We start from the raw sequence: 21401 nt of genomic DNA on the forward strand, positions 1-21401 counted from the left end.
AGAAACTAGACGCTCTAGGAGCGTTTACTCGGGCTTAGTACCGAAATATGAAATCTTATTTTTTCCCAAGAGGGCACGGTATCGAATTCTGCAATCTGATTGGTTGTTAGCGCGGTCCGGATTTTCCTATCTCTGACCACGATCACGATAACATCGCGAAACAGCGCGGGTGAAACTGTCGTTTTGGTCAATTTTCGTGAGTGAACTTATGGAACGCCAGAACTGTCTTATGATACTTTTTTTTATTATATTGGGTGGTTATGTCATTATATTGAGTAGTTATGTTATTATATTCGGTGATTAACTCATTATACTCGGTGCTTATTCCATTATACTCGGTGCTTATGTCTTTATATGCGGTGCTGTCTTCATTATATTCGGTGCTTATTCCATTATATTCGGTGCTTCCCTCGTTATATTTGGTGCTTTCTTCGTTATATTCGGTGTTTTTTTCCTTATATTCGGTGCTGTCTTTATTATATTCGGTGCTTATTCCATTATATTCGGTGCTTACTTAATTATATTCGGTGCCTACTTCATTATATTCGGTGCTTACTTCATTATATTCGGTGCTTACTTCATTATATTCGGTGCTTACTTCATTATATTCGGTGCTTACTTCATTATATTCGGTGCTTACTTCATTATATTCGGTGCTTACCTCATTATATTCGGTGCTTGCTTCATTATATTCGGTGCTTACTTCATTATATTCGGTGCTTATTTCATTATATTCGGTGCTTTCTTCGATATGATCGTCACCAGTCTTAGCAAGGGGTCGTACAATTTGGAGGTAGTCTAGGGAAAGCCGGGAAAAACGGGTGTCACGAAAACTCAGACCCCGAAACAGACCCCGAAAACTCAGACCCCTCGAAATTAAAAACTCAATTGTTATCACCCGAATTGCTCTATGGCCACAATGGGGCGAGATGTTTATCTTCTCCGGTTTATGTTGTCGTGTCGATCGAACGGTGAAACACAAATATTTAACTTCTCAGGTTTATCGCTGTCGCGTCGGTCAAACAGTGAAGAACTAACAAGGTTTAGAACAGCAGCCGACACTGCTTTTCAAAACAGACCTTTTTTATGCAATCGTATGCAACAAAAAAATGTGTTGTTCTCTGAAACATACTCGTTTGATCGCAATCTGCTTTTTGACTTTATGTGCGTTGCGTGACTGTCGGCACGTAAAAAGTCAACACGTAAAAAGCACGTGAAGGTCGAACCGATTGAACCGCCATGTCTGGTCTCGAAATGTGAGTGAACGAAAATTGAAATGAAGAATACAAAAGCAAAAACCGACACAACTTCTGGTTCTTTCCGTTGTGGCAAAAACTGTGCTACTTGTCCCTACATTTCTCATGGACTTACTACATATACCTTCTTTTCTACCGGGGAAACGCGCGCCATAAAATCCAACCTGACCTGTGACACTAAAAACCTCATCTACATGATTCAATGTAACCGCTGTAATTTACAATACATAGGAGAGACGAAACGACGATTAAAAGACCGATTTAATGAACACCGCCGTACCATAGATAACCCTAACAACAAATCTAAACCTACTACAGCCGCCGAACATTTCCTGTCCTCTCCTAACCACACTGCTAACGACATGCAATTAATCCCCATCGAAAAAATCGTTTCTAACCGAGACTCTATCCGTACGGCCAGGGAAGCTTTTTTAATTCAAAAAGGCAGAACAATTGATCCTAATGGTCTGAACATCCGCGAAGAAACATATTAATTGTTTCCATTTGTTTTCTTTTATTATGTTCTTTTATCATGTTATTTTATTTTACCGTATGCTTATTAACCGCGCGGCCATGGGCCGAGCGCGGTTCATGTTCTACCCTTGGTTTATTATTATTTTTTTTTTTTTGTCGGAGACCAGACGTAGATGTCCACTCGGCCAACTTTGAATTACGCAATCGGTAATGTTTACTCGCCAAACCTTGTTTCTTCAGGGTCAACAGAAATCTCAGATTACAAAATCACGCCGAACCTACACGTTGCAAAAAAATCTCTTCAAAACCCTGACATCGAAGCGATATATCACTTTAGCGTTAATAGCTACCTCATATCGGCAGTATTAAAATCTATTCGTTAACAATCCAGCTTCATCATATTAAAATTTCAACGAAATCGAACAAAACCAGAACTAAATATTATTAGATTTTTTTTGTAACCTAGCTTCATTGCGTGAGTCGACAAAGGAAGCGACGGTCGCCCATAGCCACCGAAACACATTAACATAACCAGTGAACCTACGTTTCGGTCAAAAAAATCCAGGATTATTGCCTGAAAGCTGAAAATTCAAGAGGAACATCTTTTTCGAACTTTTCTCAAGTTATTTAGACGAAAAAATGACCTCGGCGGACTCCAAAAGAGAACGAAACAAAAAACAGAACGAGACAGTGAGAAGAGCCGATAATTTATTCACCGCGTGGCCTTCGTTACGTTCACGTTAAAAAAAACCTTACTTCTGGATAATTTCAGCCTTACAAGTCAGCAACTGGTCCCAAATTACTTTCTGTATCCTTACAAATGTCCTGACTTCCATCTCCGAAAGATTTGGCCGCAATTTTTTAGCAAATAAACATTTCGCCGACAGCAATCACCATTACGGTGGCTTGCAACTAATTCGCTAACTTTACAAAACCCTCCCGAGGGGGGGATATGACGAAAAGAGCTGAAAAATGATGACCGGAAATAGAGTAATTTTCTCAGCTTCCAGTGTGCCAAATTTGCTGGAAATAGGTTCAAAACCGATATTTTTTTTTTCGTTTTTTTTTCTTCGGGTCACTCATGCTACCAAAACAGTTAACTTTTAAAAGCGCGGTTGTAAGATCTTAAAGATCTTCTTGTCTTCAATTTACACGATCAATTACTTTTGCGTAGTCCGGTATTACGTAAATATCGGCTACATAAAAACACGCACCAATGTAAAATCTTCCATTGTACCTGAAGAAGGCTGGTTTGGCCAGCCGAAATATAGTACACCTTCAAAAAATCATTCTACGTTGTGTCGGTTTTTGCTTTTGTATTCTTCATTTCAATTTTCGTTCACTCACATTTCGAGACCAGACATGGCGGTTCAATCGGTTCGACCTTCACGTGCTTTTTACGTGTTGACTTTTTACGTGCCGACAGTCACGCAACGCACATAAAGTCAAAAAGCAGATTGCGATCAAACGAGTATGTTTCTGAGAACAACACATTTTTTTGCTGCATACGATTGCATAAAAAAAGGTCTGTTTTGAAAAGCAGTGTCGGCTGCTGTTCTAAAATGAATTAGTATATTCTCAGCTCCGACTATTGCATTTCTAGCTCTCTGATTGGCTCAAAAACTCCGACTATGAGCCATTAGTCGGAGTTTTACCTTATATGGAAAACAGTGCGCCAAGTTTAAAAATTTTCCGCTCTGTAAAATTGTTGAAATAAAAATCGGCGGCAAAAACCCGATTAAGAATATACTAAAACAATTATTCCATTCGACCTTGTTGGATATGAAGTGATCATAACCAACTCGCGCTACGCGCTCGTTGGTTATTTATCACTTCATATCCAACGCGGTTTCATGGAATAATTGTTAAATAAGCACCGAATATAATGAAGTAAGCACCGAATATAATGAAGTAAGCACCGAATATAATGAAGTAAGCACCGAATATAATGAGGTAAGCACCGAATATAATGAAGTAAGCACCGAATATAATGAAGTAAGCACCGAATATAATGAAGTAAGCACCGAATATAATGAAGTAAGCACCGAATATAATGAAGTAAGCACCGAACATAATGAAGTAAGCACCGAATATAATGAAGTAAGCACCGAATATAATGGAATAAGCACCGAATATAATAAAGACAGCACCGAATATAAGGAAAAAAGCACCGAATATAACGAAGAAAGCACCGAATATAACGAGGGAAGCACCGAATATAATGGAATAAGCACCGAATATAATGAAGACAGCACCGCATATAAAGACATAAGCACCGAGTATAATGAGTTAATCACCGAATATAATAACATAACTACTCAATATAATGACATAACCGCCCAATATAATAAAAAAAAGTATCATAAGACAGTTCTGGCGTTCCATATGAACTAGCGGTAATCGTCAACCTTTGCCCTTTTTACGTTTCCATCGACGATTGATCAACGCAAGTTTATCTCTATTCACTTTGAAATGGCAAGAAACGCTGTAAGTAAATTCAATTGAGTATTTTGAAGTTGCGCGGAAAGTTTGTTTGGTTGTTTGTAGCTCGGCCCTGTAATGGCGCGTAATCCTGTATTTCTCTCGCCCAGGGGCGGGGCAGAAGACTCCTGAAATTTTCGTATAGGCATCATCCAACAAAAAATGACGTCACATCCGGTTTAAACTGCGCTTCACGGCTCGCTTCACAAAGCGAGAAAATGGCGTTTCGATTACTCATGATTTCCCTCTATTTCTAAACCATCAGTTGCAGACACACAGGATGTTGCAGACACATTACTTCGACTTTTGAAGCAAAAATTTGGGGAAAAGAGAAAAGTTTATTATTGTTTTGAAGCAAAATAACGGAGAGCCTTCCGTCATCGTCGGGCGAATTTTACACATTTGCAAAACTGGTGTTGTTCCGACTTTTGGTTCTTGTTGTTCGTGATTTAGTGATAACAATAAGTGCAATAGCCTATAATGTTAAAAACAACCTGGATGAAGTATTGCTGGCCATAGTTTGCACTGTGTACTACGGGAACATAATTAACAGAAGCCGTTTAGCTCCGAAAGTCGCTGTCACCAGAGTATTGGTAGAAGAGACAAGCTGGATCGCATGCTGAAGGTCAGTATCCCACATTCCTACATTTCTCGTTGAAGATTGTTGTTTTCAGTAAGATACAGTACATATGTATCGGTAGTTTGGCGTCATCAGTCTCTTTCTCTTTGGTGAGTGCTTTTAAAACGCCCAGTAAAAACTTGATTCACGGTATGGAAACTTATGCCTCGCTGGATCGAAATTCGAGCAAGATTTTTAAGTTCTAGTCCTCTTTAAAAGTAATTAAATCAATTATTCAAATCCAAGCCATCAGAGGGAATCTGCCATTGAAGCTGCCCTAAGTTAAGGTCCTGTTTATGGACCTTCCCCTTTGAAAATCGTGGGGGTGTTCTTTGAGGCAACACAGGTCCCATTTGTATGGTCTCGGGTACCCGGGATAACCCTCCCCCTGAGGCAACTTTATCAAGTGTTTGTATGAGAAAATGTAGCCCATGTAGGCCGAGTAAAAGTTGACCCTGCATGATTATTCGTAACTCTTGTTGAATAATCAAATGTGCAACTACCCCTCTTTGTTTAAGTTTCCCTCACTCATTTGATCAGAGTGGGTTTTACTGAGTTAATTTTCTCTTCTTTGATACAAATTGCTGCTTTAAATCTTAAATCTAGGCATTACGTGACACTCGCCATGCCGAGAGTTGTTCCAGTTAGGCGAGCCAAAGTGTTTATGTATACTCAAAGAAAAGTTGTTGGTTACTTTAGCTGCCAAGGCGAGTCAACTTGCCCACCTGAGTTGTCTCACCCCCAAGTCTGGTTCGTCATCCTCGTGTAAACGGTTGGTTGAATTTTGCAAAGAAATAAGTGAAAAGTTAGCTCCGCCAGGGTAACTCGGGGAAAGGGTTGTCTCTGGTACACAAGAGCCATTCTATTTTATTTCCATTTTCCCTCTTCCTCTTCCAACTGATTATGCGAAATATACTGTCCAAACTCTTTATGGGTACTGGTGTTTGAGAGTGCCATCTTTATCACTACTGAGGAATGTACGTCACCATACAGCCACCCCCGTTAACGCAGCCACCTAGTTATTATGGCCACTCTATTCTGGCTCAAACAAAAGCTCAGTCGGTCATTTTCTTATTTATTAATTATACAGTCAGATTTTTGTGACCTGTTGGTGACCAGATTAACAGAATTCTGGCACATTGTAGGAGTAATTTATATACAATTTACAGCAAGCAACAGGCATCATTTTGTTAGTGAAGTCCCATGCATATATGTAACTCTTGATTATTTTGAGATTTTATCTTTATTATGTTATCAAGGCAATAATATTTTGATTCCTGCTCCAGCGGTAGGGGGGGGGGAACTCTCCTCTATGTGCTATATACAGCTGTGCAGCCCCAAAGGGTATGGTTATTCAGCCGTTTTGGTCATAAATACTCTAGGGTAAGGCTTTTGCCCTCTAGTCTTTAATTTGTTATGTTTTTTAGAATAAGCTACCTCAATTTTCATCATTATTGATAAGACCATCAACAAAAGTCCTTCGAAACTTATGTTTAGGGCAACTGTAGCAGTCGCAACAGTCATAAATGGGGTAGGGAAAATCACAGATTATGGTCATAAATAGGTTAAGAGTTTAACTTTTGTGAAGAGGGCTGCACTGACCCCCACCCAAAACACATTTTCTTAGCAGTTACTACAGTCTTGCTCTAGTAAATCAAAATAGTACTTGCTGCCAGGTACTTTATAAAAGTATAACCCCTCCAGAAGCCTTCACAAAGTACACGTAATATCTGGTGCTAACAATTTTTTTTGTGGCTGATTAAAATTTGGTATTAAATTGTACTGAACTGGTGCAGATTTAATATACATTATATTTTGTCACACTTAGTTCACTTATTTTAAGACTACTCAGCAGCAACTAGTACCTCTTGTATGACCATGCAGTAACAGTATATTGCAAACAAAAAAAAAGCACATGTATATGTATTACTATCCTGCCTGGAAGAGTGTGTAGAGAGAGCACACAGTGCAGTGCCCTACTGTATGTCTTTTGTTAGGTATAATAATCTTAAATTTAGAAGACTCATATTGATCTTAGAATTCACAAAAAAGTTGATTTCTTGACAACTCTCCTTTAGCTGTGTCACTTCATAATAAATTAGCAGTTTGGTACGTTGTAGCATAGAACTTTAATTAATTAAGTTATCACACCAGTATCACAAAGGTCATGGGTTAGAATCCAGTTCACACCTAATTTTTTTTTCAGGCTATAATTTCACCTTTGCTTAAGTTGTGTATAGTACATTGCAATGATCAATCATGTCTTTATAAGTTGATCAATGTATATATGTCCCACTGACTTATACTTCAACATTTTATCTTAAAGTTTGTTTATTTGTTTTATTGTGTGGTTCTAGAAAATTTCCATACCCACCCCAAGGAGATTATTGGAAATTCCAGGGATGGGGAGGGTCTCAAAAGCCAAACTTTTTAAAGAAAAAGTATTAATAAAAATTGGAATTTCCATAGGGATGGGATGGGGAGATCTCTGTTTAATAAATACATAAATAATATGTACAGACCCATTATCTGATGTGAAGACTGTGCAATATATCCTGGCCAACGAGTTGCCAAGGTGTAGCATTCTTGTTATCAATTTCAAGTACCAAATTAAAGAAGATCAGCATGTTAGATGGGAGAGGGGAATTTTTCAAAATATCATAAACTAAAAATATATATATTTTCCAAACTCAATCATGTTAGTAGTGTTAGTGGCTATTTATTTATTTATTTATTTATTTATTTATTTATTTATTAATGAATACCTGTGAAGAGATAGTCATACATTCTTGCGAATATTCCGGGAGTCTCCCACATACCATTTTGATCATCCAGTCCCCCAGGAAAGTTATGAAATTTATTGTCCAAGTAAACTACTGAACCATGGGCTCCAGTGGGGACAGTGCTATTACGATGCAATTTGCAGATGTGCTACATAATATGAGCTTAACAGTTTTGTTACCATGGCAACAGACTGCATTTCAGACCTTCCCTGATATTCTAGGCTTTTCTGGCCACCTCATGGCCTTGATTAATGTTTTTCAAGCTGAAAATCACTTCATTATTGAAATTGGGTTAGAGGGGACTGGAAAAGATTGAGTTGCCAATTGGGAACATATTTTTATAGCCATATTAGTGTGTTGCCTGTAGAACTATAAGGCTACCAAGTTTCAATGATCTCTGCTGTATATATGGTCTGCACTTGATGTAATATTGGGTTTGGTGTATGACATCATCAGTCGGCCTCTCATTTGCATATATTTTACACATTTTAAACTTAAATATCTCCAGAATTAATGCAAATATTTGTTAAGGTAAACAGCATTTGTAATCTATAGTGGAATTCCATTTGATACTCCTAAAAATTCTGAATCAAGGGGTAAACATTTGATGATAGTAGCATGCCAAATCATTGAGTTGAATTTATGCTGCTGACATTTACATGTACTGTAAGGTGTTGAAGAGAATATTGCAGGAGAATTTGGTGTGTTTATTGAATTGCCAGAGGTTGGTTGGCTGGTTTTGTTATTGCTTTGTTATTATCTTCCATGTATTTTTTTTAAAAGCAGAGTGGTTGGTGGCAAAAGCAAAACTGGCAATATTCTCACTTACCTGTGTTTCTAAAGTCATGTTTTTAGGTTTTTGTGGTCAATCTATTAGTAGCTGCACTGTCTTAAATTACAATAGAAAAGATGTGATATTAATTATGTAAGTTATACTTTGGTATCGTTCATACCAAAATTATAGTATTTTCTGGTTCAATGTTTGCCTCTTAATTTGATTAAACTACTGTAGTTTATTTTTTAATGGAATTTAATTCTGTCAAAAGGGAGTTGGGAATCTGAGAACAATAGTGAACTAGACCAACAAATATACAGAAATCTACCACCATTGCTTTCATGGCTGAGTGGAGATGAATCTAAGTCAGACCAAAATTAGAAAAAAATTACTGATTTATTGGAGGGTTGAAATGGGATCCTGGCTATGGGAGAGTAGGAATTGGGGCTGAGGGGGGTGGGTGGTGTGCTTGTGAATTTAAGAACCTAGTCTCTGAAAGTGAAAACAAACTGTAGGTTTGAAAAGTTTAAAGCGGAGTTAAAAATTATACTTTAATATATCTTGTTTATTAAGGTGGTAATGAGCATAATACCCACTTAGGGTGAGTCATTGAAACAATGACATAATTTATGTTTGTCTTTTCTTAGGTGGTTACCTCCTGGCATATACACCCCACACAGGCATACAATGTTATGATTAGATGATGCAACCTGCTTTCTCATGTTTAACATACACGTAAGAGTATTGATCAGTGGACCAGTGTACAAGTGTGATTTCTCTACTGATAATGAGAATTATAATAAAGATACAAAGCCACTCTGGTGTGATTTATTTAATTATTCCTTAACGGTAAAGTGAACCAGTTAAACCAAAGGTTGCACTCTGTAAGATCAGGTGTACAAAAATTAAATAGAAAATTTCACTACATCAATTTTATTAATTAAGTATACTTCTTTGCAAAGTATAGTTGGTATTTTGTTGTACTGGTAAGAATATAATTTGGAAATTTTTTTATGGGAAATGTTTCCATTTAAAAATGTAGCTCAGATGCCACAACTATAGTTCTCCTTTCTGTGGTGTTTTCTTTTGTGGTAAATTGCGAAAACAAATTATGTTGACCTACATGTAAGTTAAAAAAATATACAAGTAGTAGCTCTTCTGAAAAAAAAGTTAATTTGTTGTTGTTTCTTCCTGTTCATTTTTTCCTTGAACATTTGTATTTTCCTAATAAGTAGTTTAGCTAGCCATAAAAATGTTTTGTTGTCTCTGAGACCATTTTCAAGATAAAAAAGTGATTTGTGTATAAAATTTGAATTTTGGGGGGGTGGGGACCTTTTCAGAATTTCCCTACAAAGATCACAAGGTACAAGGGAAGAAGCAAAAATAGAATTTTAAGTGTTAAAACATATGTTTTCATTATCAGTTTGGGCCTCTCTGTGAAGCTGCATAGTATACTTGAGGATCATGTTATACCCATTTTAATTCAAAATACAAATGGAAACTTGCATTGACAATCACTTAATCTCTTAGCACTGTTTTATTTTTTAATAATTGTCTTTTTTCACAAAACAATAATTTGAACATCTTTGTTTCACAAGCTGGGAGGGGGGGGAGGGGTATTCTACAAAGTTTTAAATGGAAAGGCCTTATCTCAAGGTCCATTACCCCTTACCCTTTTGTATACATTAATTTGTACCATTTTGATAGAAATGGCACCTCTTTTGTCGACCTTACATTGCAAAAGGGTAAATGTACCCCTTTAACAAACCTATTTAAGAATACTGCATCCCTTTTCTATTCCCTTGGAAAGAAGTTAATAAATAATATTATAGAATCTCTTCATTCTGGCTGAGGAGAGTAAATGAGAGCTTTTCAACAACATTTTAGAACCAGAAGAATGGAATCCCTAAATGACAGATTTTCCTACCCTTTCATACACCTCAACTTGTGAAATCCCTATCATTAAGTTTATACCTGAAGCCTGAAAAAGGTACTCATCGTGAGCTGAGCCTCCCCATATAGGTCATTACAGAGAGCCTTCCCACATACACAAGTCAGGAACTCTTGACAAGTACTGTAAGTAGATGCTGACTTTAAGACTGGTCTGAGCCAGCTTCTTCAGTTTTTTAGCACAAACTTGTTGCTCTCTGTCAATTTCTAGCACAAAACCTTTTCTTTGCTGATCTGGTCCAAGTTCACAGACACTAGCATCACTCTCACGACACTGACTCTATCACTGTCACTCACAGTCTGATTCTTCAGTTTCACTGCACCATGCTTCATCATCATCCATCATTGTTAGACATGAGTTCATTAGCTTGTAAAATTCACCAGCCTGGCAGTGTCACTGTTGCTATTGCCTGTTCCCAGACTTCCTTTTATGGCTAGGTGTAGGGGCATGAAATTTCACTACTGTTTACGAACAATTTGTTTAGATGGCATATTGAAAGTGATGAATTACTGAAAATTGTCAGTATTGCTAGTGTTCTCTCGTTTCCTTAGGGATTGAAATATCTTGACGTAAGATTACAAAGAGAAAGCACACTGAAATATAATGCACAATTTTTTAGTAACCTTTCAAAATGGGTTGCCAATATGACAGGGATTAATAGATGAGGAACTCGGTCTGCAAACAGGGCAAATGAGAGGGTTTGAAGAAATTAAAGGTGCATGCTTGACCTCAGTTGGGGGGGGGTATTGGAACTTAGCGCTGCTGACGTCAAACACTGTTGAAACGGAAAATAAATTTGATTATAAATGAGAAAAAACCACGACATGTCCAAATTACTTAATCGCCGTTAAAACTAATCCTCTTGCTTTTTTTTAAGGGGTTCACGGCCTGCCTGTAACGAAGCGTTTATCAATTAAGGGATTGCTTAGGGAAAACATATCTTGTTTAAGGTTCTTAAGCAATCGTAACATATTTTATGGCATCAGTTTGAGTCATGAGCAAACACACGAGTTTGTGTTAGTGTCGATCGGCAAGAAAGTTCTGCAAAGCGCGTTATATGTGTGGGTCTATTCTTGCAGTGATACGATTAACAGCACTCAAGTACTCTCGAGTGTTTGGCAACAGTAAATTTTAAAAAAGGCGCTTCTGTTAATAAGGTTCCCCCATGTCTAGAAACCTGTCATTGTGCATTTTTCTTAGTGTAATGCCTACCTAAGAGAATAGGATATTTGAATTGAGTGCAACTTACCTAGAATTCATTATTTCCACACAAACGATGACTCCTGTGGAATTCAGCGAGGAAGAAATGGCGACATTTCGTAAAAAACACGCCTTCAAAACAACGTGTTTTTGAATAAATAATTACCCTGTCCTTCAAACAAACTGATATGACGAGGAAGAAGACAAAATTTTGTTTATCGTGGCCAAATAAAACGTTAAAAATATCCGGCCGATTGCAAAATATTACCATTTTACTTACTGAGAGAACGATTATGCCATGTTCAAATTTGATTTTGCCGCTCAGCGAGTGACGTCATTTTTTGTTGGATGATTCAGATAAACAAAAAGTGCCAGGCGTCGCAGAGTGTTCTCCCCCGCCCCTGCTCTCGCCGGACAATTTTAAGCAAAAAAAAGAGTCAATTGCTGTTGAGTTTAACTGAATGATCGTTGCTGTATTTAAGAGACATACTTAACGAATTTCCTCGAATTCTGCTACGCAATTTGCGTTAAAAGAGTCTGATTTCGAGTGATTCGCAACGACTGATAGACATTGTTTTTGTTGTACTACTTCCAACTTTGCACGAAATTTCACACCGGAAAAACAATTTTGGAGAGCTTAAGGTTACAGTATACCTTGGGGTCGACAATTTTCTTCAAATTTGGATTTTTGCGTCAAAATAGTGGTCGAAGAATAATCTCTAATTTCTAAAAAAAATTTGTGAAAAAGGCTAAACATTGGCGGAGAAATGGCGGTTTTACGTTTTCACCGGAAGTAAAAGTTTACCTCTTGATTGACAGCCCTATGCGCGTATGCAATCAACCGAGACGATTTTCGCGGGAATTACCTATATGGATGTCACGAATTGACTACTCAGTTGATCAGCATTGTTGTTCTGACTACCCAGCATTTTTCATATTAGGCGTGTCTCTATTAAGTTATAAGTAAACATAGACCACGTTTAAACCATGGACCAGTTCGAAAAAGCGAAAACAGCGAAGAACGAATGAAAATACATCAATGAGTGAAGAAGCGAAAGTTCGCCACGCGGATGAAGCTATAGTTATCGTATAAGGCGGGCAAATATTCGTGGTAAGAGAAAAGAAAGGTTCTGTAAAAATCTCGGAACTTTCTTTCAAAATTCTTGGTATAGTTTGATAGCCAGCTCCATAAGCTTTAATTTGATATAGGGGTTTAGGTATCTACAGCTTAAACTGCACGTGCTTCATCGCTTGCGCGCGAGACACCCCTGAAGGTATACTGTAACCTTAACTGGTGAACTAGATGCAACTAACACAAACTAGTTCGAAATAAATCCGTTCTTTCATACATCTTTCTTTGTCTAGTATCGGAGTTACTCGTTCATTCGCTTGTTAGATTTGTTACGATGGTGTGTAGACAGCACGTAAGCCAATTCAATGACAAAGTTGCGTAACCAAACCAACTTGTAAGCCAATTTACCGCAGGAAAAAAAATAAAAATTTTATTTGCCGACTTAGGGTCGGTCCTATAGTGAAAAACTGTGACCTCGGGCTTGAAAATGGCCTCGGGCAACATTTTCAAGACCTCGGTTACAGTTTTTCACCATACGGACCTCCCAGCCGGCAAATAACATATATGTACTTTGCCAGTAAGATTATTGAACACAATAAAAGCAAATGAAATAAAATCAGGATATTTAAAGACAAAAATTACGCTTCGATATTTACTATTCAAGTTATTTCGCTGAGTATATTCTCTTCATCTAATTGTATTATGTTTACTTGATCTTTGAAGCTCTGTTTGCGACGATTCTTCATTTTTTTCAACGACTAAAGTGCTCCTCCAGCATATTGGAACTCGTACATGGCCCATTTATTGCTATCTCGCAAAAACGAGCGCGAACTTTGCTTATTTGGTGGCCTTTCGAGCAATATAATTCTAGGACCGACCTGTTCCGAAAACGATCGACATCTTTGCACGCGAGATGAACGTATAAGGCGTGATTCTTCACAAACTTCCTTCACAAAACACAGTATTCTGTATATTTACATCGCTCACGAAGAGCAGAGACAAGATAAAGCAATCTGTCGCATTCTCATCCCCAGTTTCCACGCTCTACGTCAGGAACGCCTGGCTTGCATTGTAACACTCGGGCTTTCCTACGGAAGCACGAGTCATGAAGATAAGACACATCAGCACACTTTTCACCATTCATTCTACAGTCTAGTCTCTTCCAGGAATTCAGTAACCTTGAGGAACAGAGTAAAAAATGGAGCACAAAAAAATAGGAGGAAAGAGTCATCCCATGCTGAACGTTGATTTACAAATATACTGTATTTTTTTTTTGTAAGGCCATTTGACATGTTCAATAGCAACCGCATTTTGAAAAACGGGACGAGCCAGATTTCGAATTTATCATGTTTCAGTGTTTTTTTATTTATTTTTTTTCCTGATATTCCATTGTCGTTTGGATTAATTTCCATCAAGGTAGGTTATTTTCTAGTTAAATTCAAGATAGTGGATCAAAAATAACATCGTGACCAGCAAACCGCAGACAAATTCCAGCACCACCTCCTCCCCCTTAATTCCCCTCCCCTCTCTGTACAACCATATGGGTATGCAAGTGGATAGAAGTAACTGATTGAATGTTTTTTCACAAACAGAACCTCGCCATACCAATGACAGTTGAATTTGTTAAAGGAAACTGGGCAAAGATCAGTTTTAAAAGATGAGGCAGTACCCTCGTTCCTTCAGGGAAACTACCAGAACCAGGGATTGTGTCCTTAAACGTATAAAGCAAAAAAAGAAAAAAAAAACACACACACACACAACGTAATGATCATTGATACTCAACACCTTTGTTTTATTTATTTTTTTATTTATTTTTAATGTAGCTGGTAAAAACTAATTCTTAAGCTAGCGCCTGTGAAGCTATAAATTAGATATTGTGTCCTTAAACCTATAGATATAAAGCAAAAACAGTTATCATAACAAGGCCATGGCCACTAAAAAAAATCAGTGATATCCGACACCTTTGTTTCATAATTTTTCCCCTTTTTTTAGGTGGTAGATACCACTTCCTACAAACAGCTAACTAGATACTGTCTCCTTAAACGTATAATGCAATAAAAATCACCTCAACACTCTTCGAAATAAAGTTTTATCCTTTTTTTAATTGTCATCTGGGTGTGTGGATAACCGTAATATCGCAGAGAAAAAAAAAATAATTGGGAAAAAACGGATTGTAACAAACACAGAAAAAAGGAGCAAATACGTGTACCACAACAGTGTCAAAATTAATCTGCGTAGATGGCAATTTCGTTGTCATGAGGGTCAAAAAACCAAGAGCAAAACAAAAACAAACAAAAATAATAAAAATATCGCAATTTAAGTTAACCCATCACCCACCCCTTGCTAAAAATGAAAAATGAATATATAAAAATGTTAGCTCTATTCTCCTTGAAGTTTTCACAAATTAATTTCACACAAATATACTTTGCGCCTTTAAGACTACTACCAAACGTACCAAAGAAAATGTCGAATTGAAGAAAACGCAATTTGAAAAAATAATTATCGAAAACTTTCAAATATGCCTCCATTTTGGTACATTAGTCTCCTACGAATCCTGTGACTTAAGGTAGAATAAGTTGAGTTGAGAGTTTTCTAAGCCAAGACGGGAAGACGCGAGCAATTAATATTTTCCTCCCCTTTGTAAATGCATTGCGTAACGAAAATTAACAAAACTCAGATTACTTAAACTACATAACATGACCTCGTCGTCTATCTTATCAGTGGCATGGGTTTACCGCGAAAACATAAACTTGAGAAAACCTCACACACAAAGTAAAATAATAATAACAATCGCGTTTTGTTTGAATCAAATTTTTTAAAGTTTGTTTGGGTGATGTGTAGATCACGAGGAGAATAAAAAGAGTTTTTGGCCTTTAAATTGCCTTCTAAATATATCTATTACGATATATTAACCAATTATCGTGACTACGCAGTGTAGTTATTTGGCGAAGAGAGTCTTATGGGTGCACCCTAAAATCTAATGATGTCCAAAAACACCTGAAACCCTAAATCCCTACAAATCTTAAGTAACAAAGCAACTTTTGGTCATCGGCGACTGGCCATGGGATTGTGAGGAGCACCCGCTGAGGATATCTGCGAAATTGCTTGACATAATCTATAGCGTTTAAACGGACTATGCAGATGCAGTTTTCAGCTTGAACCTCTACTTATAGACGTCTCAGTTTACTGAGATCCTAAACTATGAAGTCAATGATTAAGAACGTCAAGTCCTAAAGAGAAAATTTATGGGGCTGTTCCCTTATTTTCTCTTCTGCTACCCAACTAATTATCCTACTGTATTAATAAAAAAAGGAAAAAAATCGCTATATATATCCTCTTTAGATGAGAGTTATTTGTACGAATGGCAAAAACTAAATCGAACCGAAATTTAGACTAACCTCTAGTTACTGTAGTGATAGATATGTTGCCAAATTAGATAATCAACCAAAAGGGACCAGATACTGCACAATTAAACATTTTTTTACGTAGAGTTTTTAGCAATCTAAGCGTTACAAACAACGCTTGCATCCTCGCTATGACCACAGTTGTGCGATCCCCAACCAGCATGAGTACATGCAAACAGTGAAGACTCGCTTCCTTGACAGGCTACATCATCCATCCAGATTGGATCTGATCCCTGACCATATGCTGCACTCTGAGGAGCGGAGTACGCGCTGGAGAAGCCAAGTTGACGACACACCACATTTGCGTCATTCATATCCCAGCCGTCATCACACACTGTGCCCCATTGTCCGTTATGATAAACTTCAACCCGTCCAGAGCTAATTCCACCCTCTACCAAGCGAACTGCTCCGTTACAAACAACGCTTGCATCCTCGCCATGACCACAGTTGTGCGATCCCCAACCATTATGAGCACATGCAAAGAGTGAAGCCTCGCCTCCTTGACAGTTTACATTATCCATCCAGATTGGATCTGATCCCTGACCATATGCTGCACTATGAGGAGCGGAGTACGCGCTGGAGAAGCCAAGTTGACGACACACCACACTTGCGTCATTCATATCCCAGCTATCATCACAGACTGTGCCCCATTGTCCGTTATGATAAACTTCAACCCGTCCAGAGCTAATTCCACCGCCTACCAAGCGAACCACTCCTGAATTGGCTATTGAGAAAAATGGTTCGAAACGTAAATTCTCATGAGGATAAATATAATAACATATGTAATCTAGAAATAAACAAATAAACGAATAAATAACTAAATAACACTTACAGTTCGAACAATAGAGTAATAAGAACTTAAACAAAATGCGAGAATACTTTGACATATTATATAAAAAGCCACAATTACCACATCAAATGGACTGTAGTTAGTTTCTTCTAGTACAGCTTTGTCAGGTAGAATTTTGTACAAAAATCGATTTTTCCCTGATTGGACTCAAAATCTACTTCCGGTTATGCTGAATCTTCTGGATATAATCACGTGGCGCACCACACAACAGCTACTTGAGATTATTTCGAGGATTTTTATATTAAGCCCAAGTCTTCATGGTACTGAACGAAAAATAATATATATCAGTTAATTTTGAGCCCGAAACGCGATCGAAAAGACATGCAAAATTTTGCAATGTGCTATAGCACCAGAATATGGCCTTATTTTTTCTATGGACCATAGCTTTAAATGCCATGAAAACACTTTCTACGGGTTAACAATACACCCACCTGATAAAAACAAAGTGAAACTTTTAAGCCAGACTGGCTCATAGCTGCTGGAGCTTATCCCGGTTTTCTTAAAATGAAGCGGCTAGGAGTACTTCTACTCCCCCTGGACGGGATTTTAGTCCATCGCAGGTCACTCCCCCCGCAATTTGTTTGGTTTCCCCAACAATTCGCTGGTACCCATTTATACTCCTGGGTGGAGAGAGGCACTGTGAGAGTAAAGTGTCTTGCCTAAGAACACAACACAATGTCCCCGACCAGGGTTCAAATCCGGACCGCTCGATCCGGGGACGAGCGCACCAACCATGAGCCCACCGCGCCTCCACTAACCCACCTGTTAGGACATCAAAAAATATCTCTGGGAAATTGCTTTTAAGGTAGCCCCTAGAGAATTTACGAACACTCTCCCTATAGAGCGCGGTTTAGAAAAGGAAACTTAGTTATTTACTAGTATGGGTACTGTTAAAATAAGGCTTATTTTTTGGTGTTCAATTTTTTGATTAAGACCGTTACCATGGCAACATCTCATCTATTGGCAGGCTGATATATTCCTCATTTCGGCCTAAACTCCTTAATATTTATACTTTCCTTCGGTAAATTTTTTTCATACTTTGCCACATCATGGAAATGATATTGCCTGACATTTTGGACTGGTAAAAGTCAAAGTTGTTCATTCTGTGGTTTGTCATTCTTCGAAATATATTTCATTAGGTCTGACAGATTTTAGCAAAAATAGGGTATTTTATAGGAATTGTATGTGGTTAAAACTGAGCCAAATTTTAAAAAATATTCGCCGATGGAACCGCGAGAAAATTCACTGTCAGTTTTCCTTTTGGTGCTCATGTTGACGTCATAAAATCGAAAAACTCTTACGTTTTCCTTTGAGCGTGCGCAAATTACTAAGTTGGCTCACTACAGTTTTTTGGCGACTACTAGCGCGCGCTATGATTGCTTGTCAAATGTCAGTATTAATCGCGCGTGCACAAATTACGCAAGCAACCCTAAGAAGAAACGAAAACCACTTCAGCACTTGAAAGGCGTTAAATCACTTCAGTATACGTAGCAATATTTTACAACTCCGTTCAAACATGTGTTTCAGACTAGGGCCAGAAAAGATATGACAAAAAAACTCGATAAATAACCGGTAAGAGAGCTCTAAATTAATCTTGCTTTCTCGCACGCGACACATGGCGTCACATGAGCGCGCGCTTAAATAAAGGGCATGAGCAATTTAATTCTCGTCCAAGGTTGTAAAAGCTAGTCTTTGATTGAGGTTTGTTTCAAAACCTACCGTACAACCCATTATGAAATTTTTAGTTTTTTTTTAGGGGTGAATCACGTTTAGAGCCAAAATTTAAAAAAAAAAATCTGTAACAAAGATTTTGAGCTATTTTTGATTTCAAATTTTCTTAGTTTGCGAAAAATCTGTTTTACAGATTTTTATTTTGCTTTGTATGAATGTTAAATCAGAGCCAATTTCTTATTCCTGACATTTTGTGGTGGGGTCATAAGGGTAAATTTTGAGAAAAATGTGATTTAACCTACTAGTGCCCAGTCTCTCCTTAAGTACTCGGTCGTTCGTTTTGGCCATTTGTTGACGTTTAAGGTGGCCGAACACAGTTTTCAAGTACCTATGCCTAATTCGCCATTACTTCTAAACTATTTATGCTTTGGCGCCCATTTTTTGCAAAAGTCAAGGTTAAACACAGAAGGGTTTATTCTCGCATTTTGGCTAAGGTGTGTGCTGTTGTCATGGCAACTGGGCTGGTTAAAAACAAGGCTTAAAAAATGTTTTTTGTTTACTTAAAAAAAAATCCAGTCGTTAGATTTTTTTCATCATTTGCCCACTACGAATTGACATTAAATCCCTTCTGTCAACACTGTTCTAATAAAATTTTGACATAGACGATTTTCGTAGTTCGACGTAAATCGTTTTCACTGCATGTTCTGTATTATTAAGAAATCCCTATGTCAAAATTCAGATTTTTTGTGATAGATCATTCACGTGGTTTCTGAACTATGTTTTTGCCAAATTTCTTGAAATTCTAACGACTGGATCGTTAGAAATCGGCAAGTTTCTACAAAAGCGATCGGTCTCAATTTTTCGAACAACTGCGCATGCGCTGCATTTAACTGGGTTCTTCCGGTAACAAAGAAGAAGCTGAGAATTGCTGGGTTCTTTGCATCGTTACCTTTTCTAATATATCTTTGTAATAAAAGACTAAAGCCATCAATACACTGCGTTCAAATATAGAGAAAAATAGCACAGATAAAGCGGGTGTTGAGTAAATAAAATGATCGCTGGATCGCTCTATTGACGGCATATTTGTTTTTTGCAGTCCTTGTGCGCGCGCTGAATTGCATCAGCAAAAGCGCGCGAGAAAACTGTGTTCGGCCACCTTAATTGTTCCACTTTCACATAGAATGGTTAACGACGTCAGCAAACAGTAAATAGAGAAGAAAAAATATCTTGGAACAGTTTCGAAAAGAGTTAAAAGTTGGACTGTTATAATCCATCAAAACTGTAGTAAGCCGCCTAAGTGGCTCCCTACAGTTTATTGACCGCGTGTGAGATTATTTCGAAAAACGCGCGATGGCGCGAGCTTTCAAAACTCTACGCGAAAGTCGCGCGCGAAATCAAGCAGTAAAATGCCTACAAACATGGCGTTCACATTTTTCAAATTTGTTTATCACAAAAGTTGCGTGAATCTCCTTTGGTTTTCAAATGTTTATCGACCGAATAGAAGAACCCTGCCCTTCTGTACTCGATTGAAGGTGATCCCCTTGTAAAAGAACCCAACATAGATTTCCGAAGAAACTTGGTATGCTGTTGTTACAGGACAAGAAGATATTAAAAGCGTAATAAAAAGAGGGGTCACTTGTTTTCACGCCACAATGCTGACAGATACGGTTATTTAGGTGACTTTTGAAAATCTCCGTGCGCAACAAATAAGCTCGATTATTTTTCAATGAAGCGAATTTTATCACACACAGTTTGACTTTCTTTGATTGTTTATTCATCTATGTCCCAGAAAAGTGTCTTCAAATACCCTGCATTTTTTTATTCTTTAAAGGAAACATAATTTGCATATGCGCTGTTGGGCGCTTTATGTCTCTCTCTGTGGTATTTATTTCATTTGCCCAAAAAGTAGCCATAGATTTCTGCTAATTTTTTTCTTAGTTATTGAGGATATTGTTCTCATTGAAATCATGAAATAAAAAGGTCACTGTGCTCGTTTAAGAGAAAAGGAACATTTATCTCGCTATCGAACTTAGTTTGAGGGAAATCTCTTACGTTTTGTTCGCACACGCGCACATGTGCGCGCGCTAATGACGCGAAAATTGTACGCAGTAGGAATGCACAGTGCAAAACCGGGGAATGACCACAAGGTCATTCCCCAGTATTGCATTGCGCATCCCTACTGCGCATAATTTCACGCGTGATTAGGGCGCGCGCATTAAAAAATGGCGTCTTTTTGTTTACAGCTGGACCTCACCTTAGAGGTAAATCGTCATTTTCTCGCAAACAAGTATGGTGACCTATCATTTTTTACTGTCGTTTTGCATTGAGTAATAAATTTCTCTGTGTAAAATAAATATGAACCAATTCTCAGTGTAGAAAAAAAAGCAATCGTCGGAAACGTGAATTTAGCAAGCAATCGTGACTACAATCATGGTGCTATTATAAGGATTTATATGGGTATAAACAAGGTGCTGTTGCTGCTAGACGAACATGGGGACCCCTCATTTTTATTTCAAAATTTAAGTTCCCATAATATAAACAATCAATAGGCAAAGTTTCACAAAAATCTCAATACAGGTTCTATTTCAGTGGAATGACCTTAAAAGAGAAAAGTACGAGGTATGTAGGAGTTTCAACCAAAGAAAACTGATTTGGTTGATCGTCACGATCATCGCACGGGGCAAAACAAAGTAATATTTTACCACACGTATTTGCAGTCCTTGGCGTTGTTTGTGGAGCAGAGACAAACAGGCAAGATACAAGAGATGAGGATTCCGCTAAATCTGGAATAAGCCAGGTTGTTACTCCCCAACAAGCTAAGTCGTGTAACGAGCTCGTGGAGCACGAATATGCACTTCGGGAATA

General features: G+C 37.8%; 2 protein-coding genes and 2 pseudogenes across 3 annotated transcripts in view; 1 reads left to right on the forward strand and 3 right to left on the reverse strand.

The window, feature by feature from the left end:
* Positions 1 to 21401, forward strand: part of LOC145495612 (uncharacterized) — a 265207-nt gene that overhangs the window by 212596 nt on the left and 31210 nt on the right. The window lies entirely within an intron of this gene.
* LOC145495977 (uncharacterized) overlaps positions 1 to 21401 on the reverse strand; it is a 192652-nt pseudogene that overhangs the window by 46949 nt on the left and 124302 nt on the right. The window lies entirely within an intron of this gene.
* LOC145495981 (uncharacterized) overlaps positions 1 to 21401 on the reverse strand; it is a 62644-nt gene that overhangs the window by 23696 nt on the left and 17547 nt on the right. The window lies entirely within an intron of this gene.
* Positions 15576 to 17023, reverse strand: LOC145496042 (scavenger receptor cysteine-rich domain-containing protein DMBT1 pseudogene; annotated as a pseudogene).

The sequence above is a fragment of the Orbicella franksi genome, chromosome 8 (genome assembly GCF_964199315.1).
Source record: "Orbicella franksi chromosome 8, jaOrbFran1.1, whole genome shotgun sequence".
NCBI lineage: Eukaryota > Metazoa > Cnidaria > Anthozoa > Scleractinia > Merulinidae > Orbicella > Orbicella franksi.